The sequence below is a fragment of the Apium graveolens genome, chromosome 4 (assembly GCF_009905375.1).
Source record: "Apium graveolens cultivar Ventura chromosome 4, ASM990537v1, whole genome shotgun sequence".
NCBI classification, from domain to species: Eukaryota; Viridiplantae; Streptophyta; class Magnoliopsida; order Apiales; family Apiaceae; genus Apium; species Apium graveolens.
In genome coordinates, this window is record NC_133650.1 from 8,114,211 (window position 1) to 8,128,778 (window position 14,568).

A 14,568-nucleotide genomic window follows, 5' to 3' on the forward strand; every position below is an offset into this window, starting at 1 on the left:
TGAAAACTAAACATAAATCATATCAGACATGACATTATCAAATATATCTAACAATATCCCCCAACTTGTAAATTAGCATAATATACAAGTTTAACATATATTTGATGATGTCAAAAACATTAAGTACAAATGCATGAGAATTTGACTAGATAACTACAACTTACAGTCATTAAAGCTTTACCAACTTTAACTTCTGATAACAATTTTAGTCTGTATACATATTAGAATTTAAGTAGTTGTAGATCTTGACTTGGCTTTAATTTCTGATCTCTTCAATGTCAGGAGTTGTTCTGAGATAGTTCTTTAACAAACATCTCTCAACATATTTGAGTTCATCAATCATCCTCCTTTTAGCATCTTTAGGCTCTGCAGTATCTTCACCAGTTTGGAAGATAGCATATCTGAGATCATTAATTTTTGCTTTTCTCAACTCCTGATTTAGTCTGATGACATAAGCTTTGTCAGACTCTAGATTGAATTCAAGTCCCTTTATACCAAGATATGTACTGATCTTTGTAGTATTAGGCTTCATATCAACAATATCACCCTTGTGATCTCTGTACTTGGGACAGTATGTGCTGTTAGACTTTACAGAATAAAGCTTCTTCTGTCTCTGAATTTGAGTCTTCAAATAATTTGCAGCACTATCTGTTAATCTGTTCTTCACTTGAAGTAGAAATAGAACATGTTCTAGTTCCTCATAATACTTCAGTGGTATAGCATTCTGTCTAATATGGTAAACCCTTCCATCTGTCATGAAATATAACAAGATGTGTTCTTTCAAGAAGGTATGATAAACCATTTATACAGATTCAAGTTGATTCAATCTTTCAGGAGTTGCTCCAACACCTGGTTCACTTAAGGAAGTTGGATCATTGGTTGTGTTCTATACTCTTCTTTCATCAGCACTACCCAATCCAGATTTATCTCTTGCTTCCTTTCCTATAACTACTCTTGCTTCAAAACCACTTGTTGCAGTCTTCAAAGGTTGAGTCTGTTTGGCTTTAGTGAATCCCGGTAGGAGTAGCTTTGAGGATTTAACATGAGCAATGTCAGAGGTTTCCTTTGACTTATCTTCTGATATCAAGCCAACTTGAGCTATGTCAGAGGTTGCTTGATTCAGTGTCATATCGGAACTTACTATATCTTGACTCTGAACAACTTGAGCCATGTCAGAGGTTATTTGAGAAATCTTCCTTGAAACCAGTATAAGATTGGCATCTTCATCAGATATTTCTTCATCCATAGGAGGCACATAAACCTTTACAGGTTCACCAACTTTTTCTTTGCCCTTGGACCTTGGATCTATCTGCAATTGTGATTTGGCCTTGGTTGCCACAGGATTTGTCCTTTCTTTTATCACAATGCCTTTAGTCGTAGGAAGTTTCTTTTCAACAGAAGCTTCAGATTTGGAGATGACTTTTTCTAACTTAAGTCTAGCTTCTTCTTTCTTTAGACTCTCAAAGTCCATTCCTGGATTTTCTTTCAGAAATAACTATCTTGAAATTTCTTCATCAAGTTCCAGAAGTTCATCAGAACTTATCCTTTTACCAGAATCAGAAGTTATTCTTCTCCCAGTATCAGAACTTGTTCTTTGACTTGTAGTTCCAGTTCTACTTGATGAGAGACCTCCACCTTGACCATGACCTCCACCCTTTCCAGAGTTTCCCGGGTCATTACCATCATCATTTCCCTTCAATGACTTATCAGGTTTGTATTTGGACTTAATTACCTTCTCCCCATTTTTGGCATCAGCAAGTAAAAGAAGAGAGACAAGAAATTCCATTGAGGATTGGATCTCATTGAGTTGAGATTGCTGAGAAGCTTGATTTTTTAAAATGTCATCAATCTGAGACTGTTGCTTCTCTTGGGTTTTCTCAATGTAGGCAATTCTGTCAAAGGTAGGTTTGAAAAACATCTTCTTGTCCAGCTTGACAACTGTATCTTGCTGATTCAAGGATTCTTGAATCTTGTCCACCTTGGCCTGAGTTACAGATTGTTGACCTTGAAGGTGCCTTATACTAAGTGCAGTAACTCTTAGCTGTGTCTTGAAATCATCATTGACTAGCATCTCATCAGCTTTTGGCAAGTGTTGAGCAAGAATCTTTTCAAAAGGAATAAAACTGACTAAGTTCCATTCTTTAGTCCACTCCTGTCCTCTAGGAGTTTCAATCCAAGGTACCGGTGCTTCCCCTGTAACAAACTTTTTGACTATCTCAGCTTTTGAAGGAGCTTGTAGAGGTGCATGTCCAGAAGGACCAGCTGCATCAGCATCTGCATTTGTAGCAGCATGACCAGTATCATCAACATTTGCAGCATCAGAACTTATAGAGTCAACATCTTCAGCATCCTCTGATAAAAGAACAGTATGAGATGCTATGGAGGCTTCAACATCAACCTCTATGTGCTGATGATCAACAGCCATATTCTGATGCTCACCTAATATCTGATCTTCAGTGTCTAGATGCAGAGAAGGTGTTGTAGGCAATTCTGGATTAAAATCAGCATCAGGAATTGGTGTTGTTGGTGGAGTGACTTGAGTTGGTGGAGCTTCTAGATTCAAAACCTGAGGCACTTCCAAGTTATGGATGTCAATTTCATCACTTGGCCCCTGGGTATCAGCATGTACTGGAGATACTGGAGGTGTGAGAATGTGAGTAGTTTCTGGCTCATGTAGTGGAGAGAGATGAGTTACATGAAGGTCTGGATCAGCACTAGGAGAATTGTGAGCTTCAACAGGGTCTTGTGAGATCAGAGATTCCTGACCCCCTTCCTTAGCTGTTGCTTCCATTCATTTACTAGAATCTTCAGGCCTTTTTGCCAATGATTTGAATCTTTAACCTTTTAAGGAGGCTGTAGGAGCTGTATCATCAGAATTACGATTTCTAAGCCTTGTTAGGGGCCTAGAACTCCCAATATCAACATCCTTCTGAGAAGAGACCTTCTCAGCTTCTAAAATAACAGGTTCTGATACAGGAACTTGTTCCTCAGCATCTGATTCATCTCGCAGAATGAATCTCCTTCTCTTCTGTTGTGTCTGAGGTACTTTCTTAGTCCTCTTAGGTTTGGAAGATGAAGGCTGCACTGTAGGATCTGAAGGTTGAGGTTGAGAAGTTTGAGGTGGTTGAGCAGAGGTGGTAGGTGTTGATGGATGAGGTTCAGATGGTTGAACATCAGGATATAGTGCAGTGTATTTAACTGGATCGTAGGTTATTAAGGTTTGTTTGATAGATAAAGGAATTAAGAGGGGTCTTAACACAGCCTTCTTATTATCAGTAGATAATAAGTCATTAAAAGCTCTTTTAGCTAGTCTGAATGATGAAATTAATTCACTAGCAGATCGGGGCTTATTATCACTACAGAAACTATAGATAAGCTGACAGAATCTAGCAAAATAAACAGTAGTTCTATCTTCTGTCATTCTATCCCCAATAAAACCTAAGACAGCACTTGCATAGTCAAAATCAGTTTGATTTATGAGAGCATACCCGATTTGTTGGCTGAATATGGGAATTGCATCGAAATTGGAACATTTGTTTGCAAAAGCCTTGGTTATGCAATCAAAGAAGAAACTCCATTCCCTCCTTATGAAAGATCTCTGCAACTGGCCCAGCTTTGCCAATGTCTTCTCATATCCCAGACTGGCCATCATATTTTGAAGAAATGGCTCTTCAACAGTAGAATAGACACAGTTCTCAGGTAGCTGCAGTGCTTGTCGAACCGTAGACAAAGTCACAACATACTCATCCTCCCCTGATGAAAAAATAATGCTTGGGGACCCTTGAGCACCACCATCATCATATACACCGCTTCTCCAGAACTCCAGCACTTGAGTACCAGAGACTGCTTCAGGTTCGGTCAAAGCATACCCAATATCAGAACTAGCAAGAAAGTCATGAATGAAATGAAGTTTAGATGGGGCTTCTGACTTGCTAAGAATAACGGAGAAGTTATTAGGAACAAACATAGCTCCATCAAAAATTATGTCCTTGGGTGCCATAAGAAATATGTGAGAAAGAAAATTGCCTGTAAGGTGTTTGATAAAACGACTGTATGAAAAATCGTCAGTAGATGAGAGAGAGTAAAAGTAAAAAGAGAGAGATAAAATATGAAAGTAAATAAAAGATTGTACAATCTTTTCTCTCTTTTACTTATACACGGTAAGAAAATAACCGTTGAGACACCTGTCAGACATGCAGCAGTAAAAGATAATTAATGGGCACGGGTATTCAGTAATCATTACTTATCACATGCAGTTTTTCAAGGAAAAACCGTTCCACTTACCAAGTAATCCCATTAATCAAGGACGTTCAGTTTTATTTTAAATTTTAAAACTATTCCCACTTAATAAATTATTATTACTGTTGTACCAATATTCTGTAAAAATATGACCAATGAGATAATGACCATAAATAAACCAAGTAAACAAATACTGCCATGTCAGAATCAGAAATTGATTTGTATCAGAATTTATAAGGTCATCAGAATATGGTTAGTATCAGGATTTAAAAGATCATCAGAATATGACTGTTTCAGAATTTAGCCACAAATAAGTCAAGGAAAGATTCAGGATTTAATATCAGAACTTAGACTTATATCAGGAATTAACAGTCATCAGAACATGATTCCTTAACTCGAAAGGTGAATGCCTATTTCTGTAATTCTTCATACAAATTCTGATTTTGTTTCGTCAGAACTTAATTATCAGAACTTCCATCAGAACTTGTCCTCAGAATTTGTGCAACTGACACTTAATATGTTCATCTACAACAACATTTATCACCACAGTAATTTTCATCATTCATATGGAGTGTTTGTGTGTACAGTAAGCTAAATATCAGATAAAGATTAAAGTCTGATTAACTTCAGTACATCTTGGAAATAAGGCATAACTAAGAACGTTGCTCAAAATCTGTCATGGTTCTGAAGTCTACTTTAGAATGAGTTCATGCATGAATCCACCTCAACTGTTTTATGCTCATTTTATGCATCTTTTGGAATTCCATTTTACAGTGGCTTCTCAGTGTAAGTGAGTCACGCCTGCTTATCAGAATTTATGCTATTATCAGAATATTTCTCCAGTAATCATAGAGTGTGAAAAGTCACCAAGAAAATATTTATTTTGCTTTTCTGATGCATATTACTTAATACCAGCAATGCACTTGGGTCGTCCCTTCCACAATTTTACTCTAGATCTCAAAGGAGTACCTGATTTTTATTTCTTTGATTTTTTTCTTTTGATAAGTGAGGCTTATTAGCACTTAGTACATTCATTAGATTTACTAACATCAGAACTTAATAGATAAGAAGCACTATTCTAGTTTTTTGACTTAGTAATAAGATACACAAAGTAAACTTCAACTAAGCTCAATATCAGAATTTGCTTGTGTGAAAAGATTTCCACATAAACAATTACTTCAAACATGGGACTTTAGTATATTAAAGACTACTAGGTCATAGAAACATTCATATCACTATCAGAGTTTAGAAGTTCACATAAGACAACAATCAATACTTAAGCAATTTTCAATTAAGCACAGAATACACAAAGATAGTAATATCTGTAAATACTGATCATAAAGTCTGATGAAACAGAATCATAAACTAAGCAGACTTAGAGAAAGAACCTGAAACCATTCCAAGTTCATTTACTAATCTTGTAAAAGTAGCTTCACACAGTGGTTTTGTGAAGATATCTGCTGGTTGTTGATCTGTTGGAACAAAGTGCAATTCCACTGTACCTTCATCCACATGTTCCCTTATGAAGTGGTACCTAATGTTGATGTGCTTTGTCATTGAGTGTTGAACTGGATTACTTGTCATAGCAATAGCACTTTGATTATCACAGTAAATAGGGATTTTAAAATATGTTAACCCATAATCCAGTAACTGATTCTTCATCCAAAGAATCTGTGCACAACAGCTTCCTGCAGCAATGTACTCTGCTTCTGCAGTTGATGTGGAAATTGACTTTTGTTTCTTGCTAAACCAAGAAAACAATCTGTCTCCAAGAAATTGGCAGCTTCCACTTGTGTTTTTCCTGTCAATTTTGCATCCTGCAAAATCTGCATCTGAGTAACCTATTAGTTTAAAGTCTGATTCTCTAGGATACCACAATCCCAGATCAGTTGTTCCCTTAAGATACTTGAAAATTCTTTTCACAGCTGTTAAGTGAGGTTCTCTTGGATCTGCTTGAAATCTTGCACAAAGACAGGTAGCATACATGATATCAGGTCTACTAGCAGTTAGATAGAGTAATGAGCCAATCATACCTCTGTAATCATTAATATCTACTGATATACCAGTATCCTTATCCAATTTTGTTGCAGAGGCCATGGGAGTGGATGCACTTGAACAATCTTGCATTCCAAATTTCTTCAGCAAATTTCTGGTGTACTTGGATTGACAAATAAAAGTGCCTTCTTCATTCTGCTTGACTTGAAGGCCCAGAAAATAGCTAAGTTCCCCTATCATACTCATTTGATATCTTGACTGCATCAGTTTGGCAAATTTCTTGCAAAGTCTGTCATTTGTAGAACCAAAAATGATATCATCAACATATATATGTACCAAAAGTAAGTCCTTTCCATGGTTGAGGTAGAACAGTGTTTTGTTAATAGTTCCTCTGTTAAATCCACTTTCCAGAAGAAACTGAGCTAAAGTCTCATACCATGCTCTTGGAGCTTGCTTAAGGCCATAAAGTGCTTTATCAAGCCTGTAGACATGATTTGGAAATTTGGAATCTACAAAGCCTGGAGGTTGTTCAACATATACTTCCTCTTTCAATTCTCCATTGAGAAAAGCACTTTTCACATCCATTTGAAAGACTGTAAACTTTTTGTGAGCAGCATAAGCCAAAAATATCCTTATGGCTTCCAATCTAGCAACTGGTGCAAATGTTTCATCATAATCAATTCCCTCTTGTTGAGAATATCCTTTTGCAACCAGCCTTGCTTTATTCCTTGTTATTATGTCATCACTATCAGTTTTGTTTCTGGACACCCACTTTGTACCAACAATAGATCTGTTCTTAGGTCTTGGCACTGGGGTCCAGACTTTATTTCTTTCAAATTCATTTAACTCTTCCTGCATTGCTTGCACCCAATCAGCATCTTGAAGAGTTTCTTCCATTTTCTTTGGTTCATTCTGCGAAAGAAAAGTATTATAGAGACATTCATTTGAAGTAGTTGTTCTAGTTCTGACACATGCATCAGGATTTACAATTATTAAATCAGGTGTATGTGATTTAGTCCAATTCCTTGCAGATGGAAGGTTTTCTCTAGAACCGGATGCTCCCCCATGATCCATGCTGTCTTCATCAACATTTTCTGATGCTCCCCCTGAAACTATGCTCTCTGAGTTGGATCCTTCAGAATTTGAGTTTCCAGACTTATCGGAAATTGGCTCATCAGAACCTGATGAATCAGAACTTGAAGAGCCAGTTGTAGATTATGATGCTTCTTGAGATGTGGTTGTATCTTCAGTATGCTCCCCCTGCACAGGTGCATCTTCCTTTGGCATAGTCACCACAGTTTCAATAACATCAGAGTTTAATTTATCAGAGTTTGCAGTATCAGGATTTAGACTTTCAGGATTTACAGTATCAGAAATTAAATCTTTATTTTCAAATCTCAGCTGATCATGATCATTGAAATCTTCAAGTCCAGTAATATTCTTATCATCAAAGGAGACATTGATAGATTCCATGAAAACCCTTGTCCTTAAATTGTAGACTCTGAAGGCTTTTGTGGAAAGTGGATATCCAACAAAAATTCCTTCATCAGCTTTTAGATCAAATTTAGATAGCTGTTCAGGATGAGTCTTAAGAACAAAGCACTTGCATCCAAATACATGAAAATACTTCAGATTTGGCTTCTTTTTCTTCACCATCTCATATGGTGTCTTTCCATGCTTGTTAATGAGTGTAGCATTCTGAGTAAAACAAGCAGTCTGCACAACTTCAGCCCAAAAATAGGTTGGTAGCTTTGCTTCATCAAGCATAGTTTGTGCAGCTTCAATAAGAGTTCTATTCTTTCTTTCAACAACTCCATTTTGCTGTGGAGTTCCAGGAGCAGAAAATTCCTGCTTGATTCCATGGTTTTTGCAGAACTCTTCCATAATCAGATTCTTGAACTCAGTGCCATTATCCCTTATTATGATCTTCACTGAATCTTTGACCAATTTATCCAGTTGCTTGACATGATCAATCAAGATAGATGCAGTTTCACTTTTTGTGTGCAAGAAATACACCCATGTGTATCTGGTGAACTCATCCACTATGACCATAACATATTTCTTCTTTGCAATAGACATGACATTCACTGGACCAAATAGATCTACATGTAGTAGGTGATCAGGCTCAAGAATTGATGATTCAGTCTTGCTCTTGAATGAAGATTTTCTTTGTTTTGCCTTCTGACATGAATCACAAAGGCCATCAGGAGCAAATACTGATTTTGGTAGTCCTCTCACAAGATCTTTCTTTACTAGTTCATTTATATTGTTGAAATTTAAATGAGAGAGTTTCTTGTGCCAATTCCAGCTTTCTTCAATTGATGCTCTACTTAACAGACAGATTGCAGAACCATCAATACTTGTTGAAAGCTTGGCTTCATAAATGTTACCATGCCTGTATCCTTTCAGGACAACTTTGCCTGTAGATTTGCTTACAACTTCACAGTGTTCTTCAAAGAAATCCACATGATAACCTCTGTCACAGATTTGACTAACACTCAGCAGATTATGTTTAAATCCTGAGACCAGAGCTACTTTTGCAATGATGACATTCACAAGATTAATATTGCCATATCCCAGTGTTTTTCCAATGTTGTCATCTCCATAAGAAACACTTGGGCCAGCTTTCTCTACAAAGTCTGATAGCAGGGCTTTATTTCCAGTCATATGTCCTGAGCATCCACTGTCCATAACTAGGATGTTTTTCATGTTGCCCTGCAATCACAAAGACCACTAATGATTAGTTTTAAGGACCCAGACTTGCTTGGATCCTTTGGCCTTATTAAGTTTGTTAACATTTGCAGCGGATTTAGCATCAGAGTTTATGTTAACATTTTTCTTATCAACATTTACACTATCAGACTTTGTATCAGAACTTACACTAGAAGGAACAATGCTAACTTTCTTTAAAGAAGGTTTTATTTGATAATAATCATAGTACAAACTATGATATTCCTTACAAGTATAAATGGAATGCCATAAACTACCACAATGAAAACAAGAATTGTGTGGCCTATATCTAACAGACTGACTCTTAACTCCTGACTTTGAAGGTAAGGTTTTTATGTTCTTATTCTTCCTGCAAAAAGAAGCCAGATGGTTAGAACTTCCACAGTTATAACATGTTTTTCTAGGAGCATTAGGAACAGGCTTATAATCATTGCTTTTATTCACACCTTCCTTTCCATTCCTATTTTTCCTAAGTGACTTTACCTTGTTTACATTCTTAACATCTTTCAGCTTCTGCTTAAGCTGTTTTTTTGTCATTAAGCCTACATTTACTTCAGTTGGCTTTTCCTGTTTTAGTTTGTCTGAAGTTAATTCATCTTTAACTTCTGATTTTTCATTATCAGACTTTATAGCTACAAACTTAACAGGTTTTACCTTTGGCTTTTGTTTAACAACTATAGGCTTAATATCTACAGTTCTTTTATCATTCTTATCATCTCCATAACCTAAGCCCCCTTTCCAGTTTCCACTACTTAACAAATTCTGAGTTGTTCTGCCAGAGTTAGTCCAAGTCCTGATAATCTCTCTTTCCTTTTCTAACTCAGTTTTTAGAGATTCATTCATTTTAAGTACTTCATCCCTAACATAGAAGGCATCATCTCTATCTTTCTGAGTTTGATGGAACATGACTAACTCTTTTTCTAAATAATCATTCCTCTTTTTACAAGCAAGATTTTCAGAAGTTAATCTTTCATATGTTAAAATTTGATCTCTATAACTAATGAACATGGTTTTAAGATATCTTCTCAACTCATTAATATCATCAATATGAAAGGCATAAGTAGTTTGAGGTACCTTTAACTCAACAGCTTCAGAACTGCTATCAGCATTTGCCATCAAGGCATAGTTCTCCTCACTTTCAGAATCTGAAGTGTATGTCCAGCTTTTCTTCTTTGTGACAAGAGCCTTGCCTTTGTCACTCTTCACTTTCTTGCAATCAGGAGATATGTGGCCTTTCTCAACACAGTTGTAGCATTTGACATTTGTGTAATCTCCTCTGTCAGACTTCCCTCCTTTGCCTTCAGATTTTCTGAAACTCTTCTTATCAGAACTTGCACCTTTTCTGGAAAATTTCTTTCCCTTCCTGAATTTTCTGTATGCAATCCTTATGATTCCTTTCACCATAAGAGCACACAGCTTCATCATCTGTTCATCAGCATCCATCTCAGGCAAGCTTTCAGTTTCTGAGTCATCATCACTATCAGAACTTGATGACTCAGAATCAGACTTTGTGATGAGCGCTTTTCCCTTGCCTTTCCTGGAGGTAGCTGCTTTGGGGGATTCTTCCTCAGCCTTAAGAGCAACTGTCCTTGAATTTCCTCCTTTCCTCATGCTTCTTTGTTCCATCTCAAGTTCATGAGTCTTGAGCATCCCATAAATTTCATCAAGAGTTGTTTCTTCAAGATTATAGCTGTCTCTTATAATTATGGCCTTCAAATCCCAACTTTCAGGAAGAGATAACAGGAATTTAAGGTTTGAATCTTCAAGATCATACTCCTTATCAACTAGTGACAAATCATTCAAGAGTTTGATGAATCTGTCATATAAATCAGTCAATGACTCATTAGGCTTTGAGTCAAAATGTTCATACTCTTGAGTGAGTATAGTCTTCCTGTTCTTCTTAATCGAATCAGTTCCCTGGCATCTTGTCTCCAAGGCATCCCATATCTCCTTTACAGTCTTGCAGTTAATTACCCTGTTTGATATTACATTATCAATGGCACTATGCAGCAAGTGTCATACCTTAGCATCCTTAGCAATTGATGCGATATCTTCAGCAGTGTAATCACTCTTCTCCTTTGGTACAGACTTTGCTGTTTCACCTGCAACTCCAACAGCGAGTTTGGTTGGCTTGTGAGGTCCTTCATTGATTCTGTCAAGATATTCTGGATCTGTAGCTTCCAGAAACATAGTCATCCTCACCTTCCATATGGGGTATTCAGATGGTTTCGGTATGGGAACTCTAATAGCCTCATATCGACTATGGATTTGAGTCTTCGGAGGTTCTTCAGTTTTGGTGGGCTTGGTTGGAGTTTCTGCTTCAGACATGATTGTTTTTGGATCTTAAACTGTTTGTGTGTTAACATATAGGCTCTGATACCACTTGTTAGGTCATACACACTGTAGAAGGGGGGTTGAATACAGTGTATAGCACAATCAAATCGAATTCAAAGAACACAAGTAACAGAAAACAAACTTTATTAAACTCTATTACAATGTAGAACTGTCCTCTCTCAGTGATGAACAAAATATCACGAGAGCTGCTAGGGTTACAATGAATATTATTCTCGATAATGATAACACTTTTTGTGTAAACCCTATGTATGTGTTTATATATTACACAGTTACAAGATAATCACTAATTGATATGGAATATAGTTCTACTTCCTAAAATATATCAATCAGATATCTTTTCTTCCAAGTATTCTATTCTTCATAGAATTCCTTCTTCATGCATATCTCTTCTTGCGTTTGTCTTGATCTTCATTCCTTTCAATCAGCCGCCTTCCTTATCTGAAAGTCTCCTTAAGTCCTGATATTATCTCCTGATAAATATCTCCTAAACCTTAAGTTCTGACTTCAGTATAAGTGTTGATTTCCAGTTAAGTAATGATTTGTCATGTTTAAGTAAGATCTGAAAACTAAACACAAATCATATCAGACATGACATTATCAAATATATCTAACAGCATTCAAGAAAGTATTTTGATTCAATTAACAGAAGAAAAATGATTGATACATTGAAGAATGGTTTGACACAGAGCCAAAATATTCTAAGTCATGACAACTCTCTCTACCTGTCGCCACAGAAGCTGTAACCACGGAGAAATTACTCCAAGGAAACTCTGTCGCCATAGAGTTATCGCCACAGAAGCTGTAACCACAGAGAAATTACTCTAAGGCAACTCTGTCGCCATAGAGTTGTCGCCACAGAAGCTGTAACCACAGAGAAATTGCTCTAAGGTAACTCTGTCACCACAGAAGCTGTAACCACAGAGAAATTGCTCTAAGGCAACTCTGTCGCCATAGAGTTGTCACCACAGAGTTGTCGCCACAGAGGAAGCACAGGGGAAAGCTTGTCGCCACAGAGCTGTCGCCATAAATGAGTTATTCACAGAATTGCATGCAGCAAAATTAATGAATTGTGTGGACAATAATTGGCCACCTGTCCATTGAATTTTGAAAGACTATAAAGCAACAATTGAATGTAATTCATTCAGTTAGTTATCTTCTTCAGCAAACACAGAAAGTTAACGAGAGCTCCATTAAAGCTTCACATTTATTATCCTTGTAAACACATTGTTATGCTGCTGAATTTATTATAGCTAATCAATACTTTGATTAGATTGTAGCAACCTCAAGGTTTATATTAATAAAACAATATCTTCCTCGAATTATTTTATGTTGTTTTTGATTCCGTACTTTTAGTAAAGAACTTGAAACGAATCGAAAAAGATTGTAGGTATCGTATTCAACCCCCCCCCTTCTACGATATTTTGGGACTAACACCTTGCTTTTTATATAATTTAATAGAGTGTTCTTGTAGTTCATTTGAGTAGGGGAGTACTCTCTGCTGTAGCTTCTCGCTGTAGCTTCTCGTAAGTCCTGGACGTCTCTCAGGTGCTGGTGCCGGTAGGTTTGCAGGTTAAAGGATTGGAGGAATCTGGATGTGTGGGGGGTTTTCAGGTTCGGGGATTTGAAGTGAGATTGCACCTCCGCTTGCACTTTCAGAATGCTCAACAGTTTCTGAGGCTTCACATTCCTCTATTTTGGTGTTGTTGTCTGGAAATGTTGTTGTAGAGTCCTTAGTTCTTTCAATATCCTTGCTTTTCATATTCTTCAATAGAGCATTCTTGTAGTTCATTTGAGTGAGGAAGTAGTTTCCGCTGCAGCTTCTCCTAAGTCCTGGCCAGCTCTCAGGTGCTGGTGCTTACAGGTTTACAGTTTCAAGGATTGGAGGAATCTGGATGTGTGGATGGTTTTCAGGTTTGAGGATTTGAAGTGAGATTACAGCTCCGCTTGCACTTTCAGAATACTCAACAGTTTCTGAGACTTCACCTTCCTCTATTTTGGTGTTGATGTCTGGGCATGTTGTTGAAGAGTCCTTAGTTCTTTTAGTATCCTTGCTTTTCTTTTTCTTCAATAGAGGGTTCTTGTAGTTCATTTGAGTGAAAGAGTAGTCTCTGCTGCATCTTCTCGTAATTCCTGGCCAGCTCTTAGGTGCTGGTGCTTGTACTAGCAGGTTTGCAGGTTCAAGGATTGGAGGAATCAGGATGTGTAGAGGGTTTTCAGGTTCCAAGATTTGAAGTGAAATTGCAGCTCCTCTTGCACTTTCAGAATGCTCAACAATTTTTAAGGCTTCACCTTCCTCTATTTTGGTGCTGCTATTCGGGCAAGTTGTTGAAGAGTCCTTAGTTCTTTCAGTGTCCTTGCTTTTCATTTTCTTCAATAAAGCATTCTTATAGTTCATTTGAGTAAAAGAATACTCTCTGCTATAGTTTCTCGTAAGTCCTAGACAGCTCTCAAGTGCTGGTGATGGTGCTGATGCTCGCAGGTTTGCAGGTTCAAGAATTGGAGGAATCTGGATGTGTGGAGGGTTTTCAGGTTCGAGGATTTGAAGTGAGATTGCAGCTCCGCTTGCACTTTCAGAATGCTCAACAGTTTCTGAGGGTTCACCTTCCTCTATTTTGGTACTGCTCTCTAGGCATTTTGTTGAAGAGTCCTTAATTCTTTCAGTATCCTCGCTTTTCATTTTCTTCAATAAAGTATTCTTGTAGTTCATTTGAGTGAAGGAATAATCTCTGCTGCAGCTTTTCGTAAGTCCTGGACAGCTCTCAGGTGCTGGTGCTGGCAGGTTTGCAGGTTCAAGAATTGGAGGAATCTGGATGTATGAAGGGTTTTCAGGTTCGATTATTTGAAATGAGATTGCAGCTCCGCTTGCACTTTCAAAATGCTCAACAGTTTCTGAGGCTTCACCTTCCTCTATTTTGGTGTTGCTGTTTGGGTATGTTGAAGAGTCCTTGGTTCTTCAGTATCCTTGCTTTTCATTTTCTTCAATAGAGCATTCTTGTAATTCATTTTAGTGAAGGAGTACTCTCAGCTACAGCTTCTCGTAAGTCCTGGCCAGCTCTCAGGTGCTGGTACTGATGCTGGAAGATTTGCAATTTCAAGGGTTGGAGGAATCTGGATGTGTGGATGGTTTTCAGATTCGAGGATTTGAAGTGAGATTGCAGCTCCGCTTGCACTTTCAGAATGCTCAACGGTGTCTGAGGCTTCACCTTCCTCTATTTTGGCGCTATTTGGGCATGTTGTTGAAAAGTCCTT